This window comes from Rousettus aegyptiacus, unplaced genomic scaffold (assembly GCF_014176215.1).
Source record: "Rousettus aegyptiacus isolate mRouAeg1 unplaced genomic scaffold, mRouAeg1.p scaffold_m13_p_17, whole genome shotgun sequence".
Lineage (NCBI taxonomy): Eukaryota > Metazoa > Chordata > Mammalia > Chiroptera > Pteropodidae > Rousettus > Rousettus aegyptiacus.
The window spans coordinates 7,769,933-7,790,089 of NW_023416292.1; the positions used below are offsets into that span (position 1 = coordinate 7,769,933).

The 20,157-nt window shown below is 46.9% G+C and overlaps 1 protein-coding gene and 1 pseudogene across 2 annotated transcripts in view; one reads left to right on the plus strand and one right to left on the minus strand.

Moving 5' to 3' along the window:
• The window catches only part of KCNH1 (potassium voltage-gated channel subfamily H member 1), a 297,899-nt gene that overhangs the window by 29,765 nt on the left and 247,977 nt on the right, over window positions 1-20,157 (minus strand). The gene's annotated exons all lie outside the window — the stretch shown is intronic.
• On the plus strand, window positions 858-976 carry LOC118613011 (annotated as a pseudogene).

Sequence of the window (20,157 nt, forward strand, 5' to 3'; positions counted from 1 at the left end):
ACAGACAGGGGGTGGTGCTTCCAAGAGACTGGACGTCCCAGCCGACGGAGCTGGCCTGGAGACAGGAGGGCTCTGTATGCACAGCTACCAGGAGGTAAGGGGTTCGGCTCCTGGGTGCTCCTAGGAGCCTGACGCTAGGACCGCACTTACCCTGGAGGAGACAGGAGCAGAGCTGTGCACCTGCAGTGAGGCTCAGCACAGATGGCTCAGCCCCTGGAGCACCCATCACATGTGAGGACCTGAGAGGTTTCCTCAACTCACGACAGCTGTCACTGTCTAGGAATCCTGAGTCTCTAAAGTGGCTGGATGCTTGATGAAACAGTAAACGTCACCGGATCCTCATTACATTGTTACAGTTCACACCCAGCTTTCATAGTTACAGTCTCCATGACTTGCTGACCTCTCTCAGAGTACAGTCAGCGCCTTTACTTTTGTGGGATGACTAGACCAAACCACGAAAGGGCAAGGATCGCCTCACTCATTCTCATGTGCACTCACCCGTGCAGGAACAAGTACTGAGGACACTGCCCGCTGAAATAAGGAGTGACCTGGACAGGGTCAGGTTAGTTTCTGGGAAGGTTTCCTGCAAGACTAGAACATTTGGTCTTATATTGCAACATTCAGATTCCCAATTCCAAAGTGAAAAGTCTCTGTCTGTTATGTAAAGTCTCCAAACTCTTCCCATCAGAACAATTTTTATTTCCCTGGGACAGGGACAAAAGTGGAGGGGGTGTTTGTGTCGGAGCCCCACAACCAGGGGTGGAAGTAGTGCTCAGCAAGGAGACCCTGTGATTCTCTTCCTTTATGCATGGAGGAGAAAGGCCTAAATAACTCAAGATGATAAGATCCAGTAGATAGTCTATGGCCACGCCACCGTGAATAAGCCCGATCCCATCTACTCTCGGAAGCTAAGCAGGGTCGAGCCTGGTTAGTACTTGGATGGGAGACCACCTAGGAAGACCAGGTGCTGTAGGCATAAACAATAAAAAATAAGGGATTGTAAAATGACAAGGTCCTTGCAATCTGTGAGGTCAACCAAGGGTTGCCTCGCTTAAAAAAAAAAAAGATCCAGTAGATAACATTAAACCCTAGCAAGTCAAGGCTATGGGTTCAAGTTCTAGGTGCTCATTTAACTCAAATCTCCTAAAGTGCACCTCACCCTGTGGGCGTGACCCTACAGAGCCATCTCAGAAATGCATAGGCAGCTGGAAAAGAGAGTGGGAGACTATTATGGGCTGAATTGTGTCCTCAAAAATTCATCTGTCGAAGTCCTAACTTTAGCACCGCAGATTGTGGCCTTATTTGAAAATAGAGCAGTTGTAGATATATTGGTTAAGATGAGGTTATACGGAGTAGAGTGGGACCCTAATCCAATATGGCAGGTGTCCTTATGAAAAGGGGACATTTGCACACAGACACAGATATGCACACAGGAATAATGCCATGTGAAGATGAAGACAGAGATCAGGGTGAAGCAGCAGAAGCCAAGGGACACTAAAGAATTCCACAAACCCCCAGAAGCTAGGGGAGAGGCCTGGACCAGATCCTTCCTCACGGCCCTCAGAAGGACACCTTAATCTCAGACTTCTAGCCCCTGGGATGGTGAGACAATGACTTTCTATTATTCAAGCAACTCTGTCTGTGGTACTTTGTTATGGCAGCCTTAGCAAATTAGTACAGACACTTAAGACAGGTCACTCGATGCTCTGATGGTGACATCATGAAGCTAAGTGAACAAAGGGTTAGAACCATAATCTTATTAGTTTAAAAAACAAATATGCAGAAAGCTAGAGGTGGGTGGGTGGGTGGGTGGATGGATGGATGGATGGATGGATGACAGACAGATGGATCCAGCTGCTGTACAGACATTGTGACTGAGCCCGCCCCCAAGCCCAGCAGTCCCCTACACAAGGCTGGAAAGAGACTACCTGTCTGGGGGGCTGAGCTTTGAGGAAGCCTTACTCAAGGAGACAATGGGATTTATACTACACAATCACTATGTCAATTAGTCGTCTGGAATACCCTTTAGTATATTCTTATCCCCATTTTACAGAATAGGAAGCTGAACCTAAGAGAGGCTAAGTCATTTGTGGTCATAAGTGGCGGAACTGGGATTCATCGTCTGCGGCAAACACAGGCTCCTTTTGTCATACTTGCTGCTTCGCCCAATTCCGCCTTCATAGACCCCATAGTCAAATAAAGTGCTTCACAAACCCAAACAGTGATCCAGATCAGCTCAGAAGGGGAAGTGCTGCGCCTCCACCCCCTATAATCCAGACCAGCCCACCTGCACTTCGGCAAAGGGCAGAGGGCTATCGGGGGTGACCACGAGGCCCTGCTCTCTGCTCCACGATTCCAGACTTCTTCCCTTCAAAGCACTGTCTCTAAACACTGGCCTCTTGCTGTTCTGGCCTCTCCTCTGCTCTCCCGCAGTTTCCGGCTCAGCCTGCCTCTTTGGCCCCAGAAACTCTCTTTATTTTGGCTGCTCAGTTCCTGGCCCATGGCACTCATCCCTGGTCCACTTCTAGACAAGCCTCCTTTCTCTGCCCGGCCCCAGTCTCTCCATGGGGGAGGGAGCAGCAGCTAGACGCAAGGGTTGACACACACACCATCACACTCACATGTCAGAAATCGTGCTGGGCGGTCACACCGGGCTGCCACCTGGGCCCCTGCTAAAGTGTCAGCACATCTTAAAGCCTCAGGGAGTTAGGGGGGCTGGTGGGGTACCCTCTTCAGGGCCCTGACTTGGTTTCCCTTTATGTCTCCAAAGTGCATCCTCTTTCTCAGGCCTCGGCCTGTCAGGGGCACATTAGCTGTAGCCATGGGTGTGTGGAACGTGTCTCATATCTCATCTGCCCCTTTCTGTGCCTTTCTTCCTAGAGACTCCCAACCACACTAGATTCTCTGCAGCCTCCGGGATGTCTTACATGCTGTTACTTTGAGAGAAGGAGGGAGAGGAGGAGGGAGGGAGGGATTGAAAGAGAGAGAGAGAGAGAGAGAGAGAGAGAGAGAGAGAGAACATGAGTGAGAAGTGAATACATCTTCCCGCTGCTTCCAGATCCGTCTGGCCCAGAGTCTGTCCTCTGCGGTATGGTGAGCAAAGCTTCTGATGCTAGATCTACTTTGTTTTGATTTTTCCCTTGGCCAGCTTGGCTGTCCATTCTACCAAAAACAATGCTTAAGGAAGCAGGAGGTGATGGCCAAACCGGCTGCTGTTCTCACAGACAGTCTGGCTCATATCTTGTCAGGAGACTCATCTTTGCTTTCCCGAAGCATTTGCTCCTGACGCCTGTGGCCCTCCTATTCCTGTTTTAAGTTTATCAGAGGAATCAGAGAGCTGCATATCCACATTGACAGGAACCTGGGCTGGCCTGCGAGTTCTGGAATTAGAGCCTACGAGCCCCAGGATCAATACCAAGGCCTTAAGGAGGCTGTGAGCAGTTATCTCCCCCCACCGCGCCCCTGCAGCAGAGCGGCAGCCCCCCTCTGCCCGGCTCCCCGGGCACTTGTTCAGGTAACTCTCGTGCGCCCTCCCCCACCTTCTCCATCATGAGCACTCCTATGCAGGCACTATTGCTCTAACTTGGGTTTGCTCCTGTATTTGCCAATGTATTTTACTCACCTTTAAAGTTTTTTCTCTGCTTTGGTTCACAAACCAAACATTCAACAAATTCAAAGCTCCTTATTTAGATGCATAAAGCACAACAAGATAAATGATAACATCAGCAGTAAATGTGAGGATAGAGGGAAAAGAAAGGCAATAAATGAGATACAGCCAGAAGCCGAACACGAGGTTCTAACGGATGCTACTGATCTAGTTCCGAGTCTCTTAGAGGCCAAAGTCAAGATGGTAATGTGGCCCACACACTGGGAGCGCCCAGCCCTTAACCCACAAAGAGATCGCCAAGTGCCGCCCTCTGCTTTCAGCACTGGAGACAGGTTCTACTCCGGCTTTGGGGAATGGGACCTGTTCTCTCCTTCCTTCCAAAAATGTTAAATGAGCATTTTCTAATTGCCAGGCCTGGAGGCTTTGAGGGTAAAATACATATGAAAATGGGATCCCTTCTCCTGCTTACCAGAAAGAAATAGATTTGCCTCTCTAATTGTGTTTGGCTTCGGGTGGTAAGTTTTTGCCCAGAGTTGTGAGGGGTCAGGGAAATGGTTGTCAGGAAGAACAGACCTTCTGTCTTAGCGTTTCTCTTTTCTTAGCCTGCAATGCCTGACCCTTCATTCTCTGTGCAGAGAAGCCATTGCCCTTCACAGGCTAACTCAAATGCCACCTCCTCCAGGAAGCCTTCCTATATATTTCCAGGCTAAATTAATTGTTCCCACAGCACACGACAAATGCCTCACATTAGCATTTATTTCATTCTTCTTTCTGGCACAGACTCTCTACCTTTCCTTGTGGCCTGTCTTATTCATTTTCAGGACACAGCACGGGGCCAGGCACATAAGCAGTAATCGGTATGCATCTGCTTGTGTTGTATTAAAGATTTTCATGAAGTGGAAAATTCAGAGTTCAAACACACAGAAGTTCATTTGATTCAGGACCAAGGTGGCCCTGAGTGGAGCCATCAGGAATTCAGCACTGACAAATCGGATCCGTGTCCTGGGAGCCTCCATGGCCTAGAACAGCTCATATGGTCCTGCCACACAGGGCAGTGGCTTCTTATTTGATTGTCCTAATCAAAAGGGTGTGAATACTGATATTTTCTCCAACCTATAGACCAATATGCTGCCTGCACGGCTCCCACTGTGAGGAGCAAGTACAAGAGAGGCCTTGTCTTGTCTGGAGTGTGAAAGGGAGGTGTGGAGGTCACAGAAGTGCTTTGGGCTGTGGGTTTGCTGGGGACTGCAACCCGACACCTCTGTGTGATGGCTAATGGCTGCGTGTGTGCCTAAGGCACATCACTTCACCTCTCCGAACCTCAGTAACAGGAGAGTGAAAGCTACTTCACAGAATTTTATAAAACATAAATGGTATAAGGCAGATGAAAGGGTTCATAAGGAAACCTGGTTTGAAATTGTGCTTGTTAAATACGTTTTTCTTTTGTTTGTTTGTTTGCTTCTTTGTTTTGCTTTTGCCTTTATCTAGCCTTGGGGGTCTCTGCTGCTTACTCACCATCTGTAGGCAAATTACTCAACCCACCAACCCAAAAGTCAGTGTCCTCCTCAGTGAAATGGGTCGTTGAGGACTAAATGCAATAACACATTTAACACATTTAACGAGCTTGTTGCAGCCACACAAAAGGCCGGGATATACGTGTTTATCACAGGGGATCAATATGCGTGTGCAGCATAATTCATGAATTAAGGTCTGCATTCATTTGTTCACTCAAACACATAGCCCGTGGCTCCTGTGTGCTAGGCATTGTGCTGTGTGCTAGAGACACAGAGGACCATGACCCACCCCGCCCTCAAGGGCAGTATGGTCTAGGGCCTTTTTGTCTTTGTCTTTGTGGATTCCATGCTCCTCTGTATGCCCTCTGTCTCTCCCAGAGTGAAGAACCCGAAGATGAACGCCAAATTTGAGGACTTGACTTACTTACATGACACCTGCATGAGGCTGATATGTAACCCCACTTGCCCCTGGCCTGTTGCTCTGAGGGGAGCTCCTTGGAATGTTCTGGGGAACAAACTAGCCCCTCAGACAGAGCGCCAGTTTCCAAAGTGGCAATCCATGGTAGTGTCTGACCAGCACAGACTCTCTGCCAGCAGCCTGTGTTGGTCCTAGAGGGAGAACATAGGGCAGCCAGACCTCAGAGAAGGCTTCAGGTCAAGTCTACACGAAGAATCAGTCTTCATGAGGAGGCCGATGCCACAAAGACCGGTGATGACTCAGCGAAGGTTCTGGGAATAGAAACCCCAAGCTCTCCTCTATTAGGGGCAAGCACAGGCCTCCACCCACTCTGACAGGCCTCGGGACCATTTCTGAAAAAACCAATGCCTGCACCAGATGGCTCACGCCCAGGCACTAAGTACTCCTCTGGCCATTCCCTGCACTGAGGACTGGGATGAGGACAGGCAGGGACAAAGAGCCCAATTCTCTTGTACTGAGCCTCAGCCATCAACAGCCAGACTTCTGTAACATGCAACAGAAATCGTAACGGGATTAGTTTGGCCTGGTTCAATCCTCCTTAAGATTTTGCACCACTATCGCTAGGGCATAATTTTCCTATCAAGAGCTAATTCTTATAGATGGTCATGAGTCGCCGTGATTTTTCAGGGCTGAGAAAGTGGGGCTTGGGGTTCTAACCCAGCATCAGTAGTAGTAATCATAAAAATGAGCTCATGTGTAGGGCATGATGGGGGAAGGCTCCCTGAGGAGGTAGCTGAACCAACACAGCCTTTTCTGGGGGCGGGGACTGGGGGGAAACGAGAGGAGTCCCCGGTGGAATCTTTCTGGCCCCAGCACGGGCAGCAGGGCAATTCTTCAGACAGAAGAACGGAAACTTCAGGGGCAGCCCCAGGGGCCCTGCTGCCCTGGCCTCAGGGCTCCAAAGTGAAGCAGATGCGGGGACAACGCCCTCAGAGAAGGCAGCCACCACGTTTATGTGTGAATTTCCTGCCATTCCATTTTCCAAGCACAGAGACCTCCATCCCTGCTCAAAGATGTTCCATTAGCATCACTCAGGTGGGTCTTGCTTTAAGGAAGTGTACGACACACAAATACATCACTAACGAAGGTTCCCAAGACGAGCCCCAACCAAGACCCACCAATGCCGCTGCACCAAGTAATTTTGCTCACAGCAACGCTATTGCCTCTTTAAATTTAAATTAATTTAAACTAAATAAAGTTTAAAAATTGTTAGCTCAGTTGCATTAGCCACATTTCAAAAGCTCAGTAGTCACACATGGCTAGGAGCAGTGCAAATATATTTCTATCATCACAGAAAGTTCTATTGGACAGAGCTGGCCAGAACTTACATCGACACATTAAAAATGTGGAGAGTAGCCCCCAACTCCCTGAGATGACGGTTCTGCCTCTTGTAGGTGTGGGGATTGGTAATGGAGCCTAGATCGATTTACAGAAAATTATGGTCATTTTTCTTACGGAGCTGAATTTGTGCAATGAGATTTTGTACATAATTTCTTTTCAGTTTTGCTAGACGTTCTTTTTAACTCTTGAAGCATGTTGCTTCATTTGTAAATTTCGAAAGCAGTCGATATATTACCTCACAAGATGACACGAGGATCAAACGAGGCAAAGTCGATCAAATGCCTAACCCAACCCCTGGCACACTGGGCTCCCTTTCCCCCTCCTCTAAGGCTGTGCATGTGCGTGCGTGTGCGTGCGTGCATGTGTGTGCGTGTGTGTGCGTGTGCGCGTGCATGTGTGTCCCTCCCCTCTTTCCTCCATTCCTCTCGAATGCAAGAGCAGGCAGATTTTCAACTCTCCAAAGACAAGGGCCACAGCGTCTCAGGACACTGGAAACCATCCACAGCAAGAAGGACGTGCTGTGGCCAAACAGGATGTGTGAGAAGGCAAGAGGCAAACTGCTGAGTGAGCATAATAAATAGGAGAAGCCCCCTTTACAGAATGGAGAAAGAGCATCAGGTTTGGTAAAAGTAATAAAATTTTAGTGTGGTCAGCAAGAAAACAAAGATGTGTGAGGAACAAGGAGTGCTGGGGGAGAGAATCGAGGAATTCTTGGCATTCTTCTGATCAAAACATGAAGTGAGCTAAGAAGGTTTAACCAGGGTTTAACCCTCCTTAACTAAGAAGGAGGGTTAACTGAATAGAATTTCATGATACTGCGCTGGCTTTTCCAAGCCACCAAAACTCCGTCATATGCCAATAAAACCCCATTAAAGTAAGAATAACTACATGCAATTTAAACGGTAAGTTAGGCGGAGTCACTCAAGATCAGGTGAGCTTGGATGCGGTCTGGAGGAGAATGCGGAACAAGCTGTGCCAAAGACGAAGGATAAAGTCACCAGGGATAGAATTTTCATTATATCTAAATGGGTTAACTTGAACCGCTTGCTAAAAAGAACTGGAAACAATAAAAACCTATTTTTTCCCTCACAAACTCTGACGATGATAGTGTGTATAATAGATCACAGAGTGGCATCTCCACATTGCCACCTGTTCTCCTTGGCCGAATCCCTGCTTGGAGGGGCCTTGACTCAGGGAAAGGCAGCAGATCTCTCAGAAGCTTAGTGTGTCCCCGCAACTCGTCCCTGCTGTCCAAGAAAGCGGGCCTCCTCAGAGGGCAGTGGGAGAACACGGTCAACCAAAACTGCTGTCACGATATGAGCACGAGCTCTGACACCAGTGTCGCCTCACCCTTCTGCATCTCCTTCCTTTATAATTCTTGCAGCCCATGCCACTTCTCCTGGAGCTTTGGAGCGAGGAGGACCCTGAGAGACCCAAGTTCAACTTCCGCATTTCACGGCGAGGACTCGGTGACCCAGAGAACAGGAGGAAAGTGCCACGCACAGGAGCCCTGAGCAACTGGGAGCCAAGGTGGGGAGCCCAGGGCAGGCCTCCTGTTTCAGTTCAGAGCTCTGGCCACTGTACCCTGTGGCCTTTCCACCTGGTGCTGGATCTGCACACGCAGTAGGTGCTCGATGCTCTCTGGTGAACATAAGCTGCTAAATTTAACCTGCACAACTCAGGCCCTGCAGCCCTGGCTCTTAGCCACTCCCGGCCGGATAATCAGAGTGTTTTTTAATTCTAATGAAAATTCTTGAATGCAAGAGCTTTGGCTCACAAAGGCTGCCACCAGCTGCATAAGCACTTGGTGGTTTGAGTTAATAAAATTTTTAGATCTTATAAAACGCATTTTCTCTTGAGGTATTTTTGTGTTGTTTTTAGAATAATGAGATCCCTGTTCTGACTCTGAGATTTAACCAAAGACTGCACAGAAGTGGATAGATGGGATAAAATTGAGATTCGCTCTCCACGGAGGGACATACTTGTGCCCAGGCAACAAGGGGCAGAGTAGATTCTGTCTCAGTTGCTCACCGCTCTTTTGAAACATGTCAGAAGCTGCAGAAAGAAGCTGTCAGAAGGCAATTGCTATGTCTGAGCTGTCCTTATCCCTGTGGCTCCAAGGACGGACCACAGATCTGACACAACTTTTCGTCCTTGTGTTTCTAAACTGACTCAGGGCCCGATGAAGACACCCCTCTCCCCCACATGCCCTCGCACTTCCCTCGGTGCCCGTCAACCCATCGCCAAGCACTGAGCAATTTCCAGTGGCTTCCAGCCCCGAACTCTGCAAGGAGGCCAACCAAGGCCTTGAGCGGGAGCCCCACAATAGGCCATGAACTTCAAGGTCATACAAAGGAAATCTGCTTTAAGGCCGAGAGATTGCACTTAGAACACAAGCAGCCCCTGTCTTATCGCTGACTATGACTGTCTTGTTAACTGCCATACCCTAAATGTGGAGACCACTGCCTGGCACATAGAAGAAGCCCGCTGAACTGCCAGGGAGTGAAGGAAATCCAGAGCTCCTTGAGAAGGGTCAGGAGTTCTCCTGTGCCTGGCGGCAGTGATGGCGCAGGTGGATTCTGCCCTCCTCTGTCCTGCCTCTATGTGCCTCTGTCCCGTGGTCATCACCCTTATCGCTCAGAATTGGATAATTTACATGCCTGTCTCCTCTCTTAGCCACCCAAGCTCCCTGGGGTCTGATTCATCTTCTTTCCCTTGGCTTGGCACAGTGTATGGACTCAACAGAAGTTGAGGAAATGATTGTCCTTCTGAGATACCCCAGAATTGGGTCCAGGACATCAAAAATCTAAAGTAAAATTTAAAGCTTAAGGGATGGGAGAAGAAGAATTCAATTTACACAACGAGCAGAGGACAACCTCCTGGAAATTTCTCTGTTTGTTTTCATCACATTTGTGTAAGGGAACCGAGGCCTTCCTGGAAAAAAAAAACCCCACATTTGCCTTGCTGGGGTTAATGTGCTTCCGGTTTCTGATGGGACTCAGAGAAGATAACTTAACCTGATAAAGTCAACACCAATAATGGAAATGTAAACAGACTTCTGAAAGGCACACACAGCTGTAAGGGAGAAATGCATCAGTAAAGATGTTTGACCAAAGCGCTTAAACAAGCAGAGCAAATCAGACGGAAAACCCAGACAGGAAGCTGGCCTGGCCCCACCTATGTTTGGTGTCTCGAAAAAAATCTCTCAAATTCCTTTCTTTCCCAGGTATGTGTGGGGGGAGATGCTTCACATTTTCAAACTTGAAGTTTTAAAACTATGTTATATAGAGTAAAATTGGGCCTCTCTCACTCTTTAACCATTGGAAAATGTTATGTTAGGAGGGTCTTGGCGGTCATGGTCACTCACTGCAGCCAGAGTTGAACATCTCTGCCCTAGAAGTGGCCCCCAGGGACTGTAGCTCTCCCTCACAGGCCCAGCCACTCCCTAGAGGTAGAGGAGAGAAAGGGGGGGCGGTAGTTTTACCCTTGTCCCCAGGAATCCCTCTCTGGGAAAAAAAGAATGAGAAGAAATTCTTCTCTAATGTAACTTTTCTTTAAAATAAAGCTAACTGGTAACTTGATGACCTCATCAAAACACAGACTGGCCTTCCGATGGCAGTCTGGGGACGACCAGCCAGTGCACTGAACAACAGAGTGAAAGTAAAAGCAAAGTGCTTTTGTTCCCCCTGGTTCCTCTGGATACAAATCCTGATTTCTTTAAGATTAAAAAGGACAAACAAACAAGAAATCAATAATTCTAGAACCAAGAATACACGTTAGCCACAGGAGTGGAAAAAGTCTAGCCTTCAGAAGGTCAGCGCAGGGGCACCGGGAGGCCAAGCACGGCTGGCTGGGCAGCGCCGGGCGTCCTCACGTGGAAAGCAGGCTGCGATCCGCCCTAGCGGTGCGCCGAGTGCTGCTCACCACGCACCAGACAGACTTCACGAAGCCATCCAAAGCCTCTCCTGTGGTCCCCACTCTGGCCAGGAAAGGGCGTGGCCTGTGTCATTCCTGTGGGAGACTCGAGGTCACCAGCTTACATCTTATCAATGTGATCTGAACAGTAGTCGTCACTTACTGCACGGACCTTTTCCGATTTCATCCTCGCAATTCTGTGAGCTTCATAGTATAATTCCGAATTTACAGGCCAAAAAAAAAAAAAAAAAAAAAGACCCAGAGAGTTTGGTTAAGTTTTCCAAGGCTGTTCTTTTAATATAATAGTTCTCAATCACGGCTACACCTTAGAACCCCAAATCGCAGTGCCCAGGCTGCACTGTAGGACAATTAACTTAGAATCTCTGGGGTGGAATATTTTTAAAGCTCCCTGGGTGTGATTCCAACATGCAGCCATAGCTGAATAACCACCAGACCCATAAATAGTAGAGTTAGGATCTGAATCTGATTCCAGGCTTCTGCTCATTATTTTTCTCTACAGTATTGTCAGTCACGAAGGAACAATCCAGAGAGTTAAGGAAATATTCATTAAATGGCTTTCCTATCGAGTATACCTGTAAAGTTGGGATTCAGAAAAAGGAAATGCATTTGGCAAAATGTTTATTTTCCTTATGAATAGTATAAGAAACAGGCTGAGGGCGAAGAACCTTTCCCACACAGCAGAGTGCATGGGCTTTGTAAACAGGATTCACGGACATTCAGAACCTTTTAATTTTCCCATATCGTTCCAGCCATGTTTGAGGGTGGAGCTGGAGTTTGACTTCAGGGTCCCCAGCTACCTTCTGGGACTGACAGTGAGCGTCTCAACTCGCAAAGGGCATCCATGGCCAACGTCATGCTCATGCCTCATCTGTTCGGACAGATGGGTCCTGCCTGCCAATTCCAATGAATGCTTCAGCTAATAGTCCTCATTTTCTAGGGCAAAATCATCAGGAATGAAACACTTTCCACTGATGGCCATGTGGCACAGAACATCCCATCTCCCTGACTTTTACTGTCATGAGAAAATGATGGAAAATGCATTTCTGCATTAAAATGTCTGCTTTCTTGAGGAAAAGAGCCACCACAGCCACGTGAGCTGAGACATCTAGGTTGGGTTACGTAATCAAGGCTCGGCTAATCAGAGCCATTGGCCTGTCACTGCTATCCAATTAGCCTTTTCTTCTAGGCCAGATTATAGTTTACAACCGCCTTAAGTCCTTCCTGACTAGCCGTCTCTCTCATGAAATTTCTGTTCCCACTGCTCATAGCTCATAGCTGCACTACACAGATAACATTTTAGCATCTGAATTACTTATGAAAGTATCGTTGGACCCCTAAATGTGACATGTTAGTTTCTATTGTACAGGGAATTTTAGAGCATTCATTCAGTTTTTCATACATTCATTCAAGACACATTTACTGAGCATCCTTTCTATAGTAGGCACTACCGTAGACATTGGACAAAAACACCAAGTAAGGTCCAGCCCCTGACCTGAGAAAGCTTCCAGTCTGTTGGCCGGGGGGTAGCTTGATACATAAAAGGTAAACATAACTGAATGTGGTGGCTACATGATGGACCTGCCCAGGGACCACTTAACCTAGCCTCGGAGAAAGGGACGGAGGGTAAACAGAGAAGACCTCCTGAACAAAAGAAAATACAAATGGAGGATATCTGCACAGAGGCATCAAGGATCATCAGGAGCTTGATGATCAGCTACAGAAGCTCACTTCTACAGGGCAGCCAGGACTGCACTTTCCGCATTTGAAAGTTTTAAGTCTCCCTGAAGGTCCTCCACACAATGGCTTTCTGGTCCTGTCTCCACCCCAGTCCCCTGTGCTGAGCCCCGTACTCTACACACTGTCCCTCAACCAGGTCCTGAACAGCTATGTATTTTCATTCCTGCTGGGCCTGTGTTCTTTGTCAGGAATGCCTGTCACCCTTCTCTGTCCATTAAGCTCCTACTCACCCTTAAAAGTCCAGTACAAAGGCCATCTTCTCTGTGAAGATTTCCGCACCTCTGGGCGATCACAGCTCTTAGGACATCACAGTATAGTTACTTGCTTTCCTCTCTAGGCTGTAAGCTTCTGGAGGACAAGACTTGCCTCTTAATCACCCTCACATTCCCAGTGTTTAGTAGGTAGAAGAAAAATCACATGCCTTCTTTTTGACAAAGTAATGAAGGAACAAAGCAACATATAAAAAATTCACATGAATTGTTTCCCCACATTCCAATCACAAGGCAGAGTCTCCCAAGGCCAGGCTACAAAAAGGGGTAAATAAATAGGATTCCGGTACTAACTCCTGACAAGCTAGACAGCAGCCCTTGCCTAACTTCGGGAAGGAAGGCTCATTGGGTGATTTTCACATGCACAATTACACCATAAGCAAGCATAAAGGAATAAGGGGACTTGGGAAAAGTTTGTTATCCATGAGTCCAATTACAGCGAATAACTCAAGAAAAGACCCTCTCAGATGCCTATAATAATTCATGCGGAGGACAGAGGGAACCCTGCCAAGTTGGCTTCTGGACCTTGGGGTGTCAGGGAATTTGGGCCAGTGTGTGGTGAATCATCCCAGACAGGCCAGCTCAACTTCTTAGACCCAATGTTTACTGGACCAAGGTCAGGTTCAAGTCCTCTTGGGTCAGTTTGCAGTACACTAAGGCATACTTTTTCTGTGGTCAGAGCCTGTACTCCTTTATACAAGCCTGTCACTCCAGAATTTATCTCATTTGAAGAACAGCACCTTCATATGTATGATAAGGTGATTAAGGAGACAGATTTGACAAAAATTTCTCCGGCTCAGGTACAGCAATGAACCCCCAAACACAGTGAATCAAAGCAATAAACATGCCCAATATTTCAGGACCGTGGACAGCGCCCAGGACCTCAGGTCAGACTGCTCTCCATTCATTCATTCATTCATTCAAAAAAAAAGGTTCCAACCCAGAAGCCCCCACAGAACCCTTCTCACGTTTTTCACCACGAATGCAGTGAGAAACCAGAATGAGCTCAGGGAGGCTGAGGCCACGCCTTTGTCGCCACACTCAGTCTGGCTCAGCCACTGCTTGGCATGTGTTAAAGGGTCAACAATTGCTAATGATGATGAATGACTATTTATGTCTTGATGCTTTGGGGGATTAAGAAGAGCACAAAGTCTTCTTGCACTCTATTGTGATTTCCTCAGACTGCAGAAAAAAAAATATTCTGGCCGCCAGAGCAGAGAGAAATGCATATTTCAAAGGGGAAAAAAAGAAATGTACTTTAATACTGAAGCTATTTTGGATCAGGAAGACCAAGGCAGTTTCCCATGTGGGTCTTCTTCATGATAACTATGTGACAAGAAGCACACTGGACATAGGAGCAAGGCATCTGGATAATTTTTCATTGTCCAAGAGGAAATGGCGAGCAACACCAGATAGAGGAGCAAGATGAGATATTAGCTCAAAAAAAATGTATCTAGATCTATTATCAGATATACAAGAAATTATCCTGAATGGAAACAAAACAAGCTCCTTTTAATCAAGGCATGAGAGAGTCTGGTTCTTTGGAAAGGAGTCAGCGCCTTCTGCTAACATGGAAGAAACAGGTACATTGTCAACCTCCCTCCAATATTCAAAACAATCCAGGAAACTGTTGTGGTATAGGAAGTAGCAAGAAATGTAAAACCAAAACTTCTCTGAAGCCTGTCTCCCGTCTCTAGGGGTTTTCACAATTAAGCCCCCAGGGTTCTCGATGCTCCTTTAAACAAGAGACTGATCTGAACCACGCAGCAAGTGTGGACAAATCACTAAAGCAGGATGAACTAAGACTTGGAGATTCTCTGCATCAGCAAACCACCTGCATCAGAATCACCTGTCAAAATGAAAACTCTTGGGGGAACTCCCAATATCTACTGAATCTAAATCTCTGGGGGTTGGCACCAGAGCCTACATTTTTAAATAAGCTCGTCAGGAATTAAAGTTGGCAGACCACTGCTCTAAGCCACATGAACGGAGGCCCAGGAGCCTGAAGACTCTCGGCCCCTTTGTCCCAGTTCTGCTGAGCTCTGTGTTTCCAACTCTCTTTGAGCCTTCTTTATTGGTAGCCTCAGAGCTTGAGTCCATATGACGGAGACTGTGAGTATTTTTCCTCCCCAATGTCTGGCACATAATGAATTCTTAATGAATAGTAGACAGTGGAGTGGGTGAACAGAGATCCAATAGGACAGGTGATTAGATGGATGATATAATGAATAAGTGGAGGTTAATGGAGAAATAATAGATTTTAAAAGAGCATTTGCAAAACATGAACTTGGAGTGAATTTTTTGCCTTGATGACATGGAAGTCACAATAAATCCCTCTCTGATCATTCTATGTCATGCACATGAAGTAGGGAAAGAAATAGTGAAGACTCTTGTTTTGAGGCATGTTTGCAGGTTTGTGCTGGTGCATGTGTATGCATGCACGCGCACACACGCACACACACACACAGAGCTACCCAGGGACCCAGCTGCTACACTCCATGTCCATCAGTTCAGCAGGAGGAGCCAGCTTCAAACATAAAAGGAAAAGCTCAGCCTTGGATAGACAGCCCCTTAGGTAGAAAGTGCAGCTTTACATTTTGATAGTTTTGCCACTTAACCTCGGGGGTATAAATAGAGCTGGTAAGTGTCTTGGTGGAAATCAGCTGGGCTGGGCTGCCGCTCTTCCCTGATCCTGAGTCATGTGCATCCCAACCTGCCAAAAGGCCTTCACTGGGCACTTTCTTGTTCAAGGTGCTGCTTAGAGCAATTCAGATGTGGTCCCTTCTCACTGGAGATGCAAGAGCTAAAGTAAATACTGTCAGGGAAGGACACGAAGACTCTCAAATTAAAAAGAAATCTCAAAGTATACTATAATGTGGCTGAGGTTGGATTACAAATAAGAAGCTAGGCTTCCATTTGGGCAGAAAAGTGTTAGGATAATTTCCTTTCAGTCTGTTCTGTACTTTAAAATTATCCAACATGCAGGTGGAGAGGGAAAGGAATTTAGAGCACAGAATACATTTATGAATCAAGAGACCAAATCAATCAAAAATAAGTGGCTTCTTCTTTAGGATTTTCTTTCATTTTGTATTTCCTTATTCCTCTTTCTGCTGGACTGAACTTTGGTTAAGAGACTATCAAGAAGAAATTCAGTCATCCTTCTTCATTCCTTCAAATTGAAGGAAAGCTGCTGGGGGAAATATTCCAAGCCTAGCATTAAATAACTTAGGGCAATAGTGTCACTATGACACATAGCAGGAATGTCAAGACACATAGTACATTGCCACATGGCCCTCCCAAGATAGCATACTGAAGCACAATGAGTCAGAATGGCATCGCTATAGGTATAACTTTGAATGCCATATAACTTTAAAAAGTATATCATCTGAAAACATTGTGGTTGACTGTCATTAGTAATAAATTACTCATGAAATACCTCACAACTTATTGTGAAAAAGAAATCAATATATCTCACTCAATAAGAGATAAAGTTGTTCTATAGGCTATCAGGAAAAAAATGGAAAGTCCCAGCAAACTGATAAGACCCCTCCCTCTGGATGAAGATGGTGACTCCTTTCAAAAACATGTTATCAGTCCTCTACAAATAGCTCTCCAAGTCTGCAAAATGCAGAGTTAGGTCAACACAAGAGCCTTGTAATGTAGCTTTGCCATATCACCTTGCTTTGAGGCTTATCGTACCCAAAGAATAGCCATTGTCTTTTCTGCCCACCCCACCCTCTTTCATGGATATCAACCACCTAGGCCTGGTGAGGTCAGTCAAGAAATAGAGATGGGAGAGACCTCTAGCTTCTGCCAGGTCCTCCTATTCATTCTGACAGGCAGCTCTCAGTAAATAAAGTAAAGTCTACTTTAAAATAAGGGTCAGTGGTCTTGTTTTCCAGAGCAATGTGACAGAGGGGTAAGATTAAAATAGTTACATCTGGAAAGTGCTGGGGATAGTACCTGTAGTAAATGCTGTGTTAAGTTTTTGCTATTATTATGACGATGACATTACGAAGCTGCAGCTGAGAACTAACGCTGCCCAAGGCTATGCAGGAAAATTACACTCGACGTCTGAATTTCCTTCTTTATAAAAGGCAGATAGTGCCAGTTTCCAAAGGGACAGAGTCAGGGCTAAATCCCGGGTGTCCAAGCATGACTCATCTAAGTCGAACAGAGCTCTTGACAGGGAAATGAGAATAAAACGAAGTGAGATGGCCCATGCCACTCACCAGGTCACCTTGGGTCCCACAGTGCCTTCTTCACGAGTCACTTTTATAAGGGTAGCAGCAAATGGCTTTGAGCTGAGGAGCAGCCGAGTGGTAACCCTGTCTCATTCTCTACCTCTGACCCCCTTCAATCAAGTGTATCGATGATGAAACTTACTGTTTTTGAACTTTTCGATTCATCCTAGTGAAGTTCTTCTGGTGTCTTACTCCTTTGAGGGAGAGTCAGGGGTGGGTAGGGGCCAGGGTGACTTTCTGAGAGGGTTGAGGTCAGACGTGGCAGCAAGCAGAAGTGAATTCAAACAGTCTGGGTTCCTGACCCGGCCTCGAGGGCCGCCGGGCTCTGCAGAAAGCCTCTTACCCAGCCTAGAGCCCAGCGAACCCTCATGCTTCAGCTTCATCCTTTTCAAATGACACTTAGAACAATTTAAAATACTCATGTTGCCTACTCATGTCAATCCTAATCAAACCAAGTGGCTTTTCTGTTTTCAACTGTGATCTACAATATACTCATCGGCCATTATAACCCTCTTCTCTGGGCACCATCCAGGCATGCACCTAGCTATTTACTTTACTTGTCCTATCTTGTTAATGCTCCTCTTCCTTATGAAAGATGATGATTCCGTTGACATTGTCCTATGACATCGAAGGAACCAACTGACTGGAGTAGGGAGAGAAGATTTGAGAGTTGTCTCCACCCTGTTATTTTCTTGTGTTTTATCTCGCCAGCTAGGCTGCAAACTTTTTAAGAGCAGAAACGACTCTGAAATATTTCTGACTCTCCTACCACCTTCTCTAAGTCCCTGTGGTTACAGTACCCCTGTGTACTCAGCTCTCGACATTTTATAAAATGCTCTAACACTTGGAGCAAAAATCTTTCCTGCCACTTACCCTAGAGACTTTAAGAAACTTGGCCGCATTACCAGCTAGAAGAGGCAGAGCCAGGATCTGGACCCGGGCAGTGTGGCTTCAGAGATTTCACCCTTAGCTACCACAGCACAGTCCTTTGCAACGCTGGGCCCACTTCTCTCTTTATTCTGTCACAAGACCCACTCTTCTCCATAGACAATTTATTTACAGGAGCTTAAATAATTGAGTTTAAAAAAGTAGAAAGGGGCATGTTAGAGGAAGGAGAGGAACTCAAGGTCTTATTTCCAGTTACTGAGGGAAATTTCATGTAAGAGGTAGGATTTCAAAGAATGACTCAAGCCCTTTGAAAAACAATACATTGTATAAATTCAGATTAAGTTACTTTAAAAAAAATTTGCTGATCAAATACACAGCTATCTTAGGGAGGCTCTGATAGAGTTTTCCGGTAAAGTGACAGAGCTCTAGGTACATTTATTAAACTCGCAAATCATTGCTTGAGCAAACACTGAGCAAGTGAGAAAATCAATATACGAAGAGTCTGCCAAGCCTGGTTCTTCCTCCGGGTTCAGCAGGTGCTTCGCCACCCACGTGGAGAAGAGATCACACCTTTGATCTCAACCACTTCTGACTTTCTATGCATAGCCAACTTGTGTCAGGTTTGAGCAAATGAAGCAAATAGGTGTTCTCCGGCAGCCGGAGGCCCAGGGGGCCACAGAGGCATGCAGGCCCCTGAGCATCTCAGGAATAATTTAGGAGCTCGTCAGCTCAGAGAGGCCCAGGCCAGCTGTGGACATAAGGACACATGAAACGGTCAGGCTGCGGCCTCCATCACCAGGCCACAGCTCTGAGAAGCGCTCACTGGCTGAGGATGAATTCCCCACCAGGAACTGCCTCCTAAGCCCCGCCCCCACTAGGCGGAAGCAGGCAACGCGGTGTGGTCTCTCTGGGATGCACTGCCAGCTTGGGCATCACAGCTTCGCATTTAGCAACCAAGCGGCCCACGAGGACACCATGAACAGGCCAGGAGAGGAGCCTGAGGAGACAGTGGGCCAGGCACGCTCTGCGCAGAGGCTCCAGAGCTCTTCCCTATACGGCTGTCCACGCCGCCTTCTGCCCTTACAGAGCTCCCGCAGCGGAGCATCCTTGCTCTGCACTGTGCCACAGCCTGGCCAGTTCGCCTGTTGTGTGTTCATGGCTCAGGGACAGCATTCTTCCCTCTTCCGGCCTTCTAGGACAGAACGGTGTTCAGTCTTCTGCACACAGGAAGCCCCTACCCCTTCTGGATTAGGTGATGGGTCATTCAGAGCTGAGGGGGCAGCAGCTTCCTGAGCTAAATCCTTCAGATGCACAGAGCCCCTTTTGATCTGTCAGAGCTGAGGAGACAAGCTCCTTCCTCCTAGCTTTTGGTGACAGAAGAACAAGGGGATCAAGTTAGCAATTAAATAAACCAAGCTAGATGGAAAACAAAGTATCTCTTGGCAAGGCCTAATTCTTTTGTCTTTCTTGCCTCAAATTCTTAGAGAAAAATGCACTTCTTTCCTTTCTCAGAAGGCTGTGCAAATTGTATAAGGACTTTCTGAACAGAACTCACATCAAATGAGCTTAAATTTGGAAAACGTTCTGACTTGAGGAAGAAGCAAAGCTCATGGGAATTTGGCTAAGCATTGTAGTTACCTGAGAGTTGATCCAGACTGTGATGGGGGCTACAATGCAGCACTGTGCTTGTCTGGTTCTGTGCAGGTGAAGTAAGGGATGTGAGTGCCCCCAGGAAGCCCCCTTCATCCTCAGTTACTTTTCATACTGGCCTGTCACAAAGCCTAAAATCGCACCATTAGCAATTAATATGGTTCTGCATTAATGTTTTCACTTGAGTGAATTCAAGATATCACTATAGTTATTAAAAGGGCATTGCTCCTTGAGGATAAGCCACACCGGCTGTGGGAAGGTACCAAGCACTCCTGGGACTTTAAACTTCATTGGCCATAAGGAAGACCTCATATGACTGACAGTCAGGACAGGGGACACAGGTGCTTCTGAAGACGGCAGGACTGGGTAGGGCTGTGAAGGGAGAGATCAGTTGGGGTGGGGGATACAAATTCATTTGAGCTGCATGACAAAGAGGCGCAGAGCGCAGGAGGACGCCTAGGAGGGTGTCTTAGCTGCTTCACTGTTCTGCCCT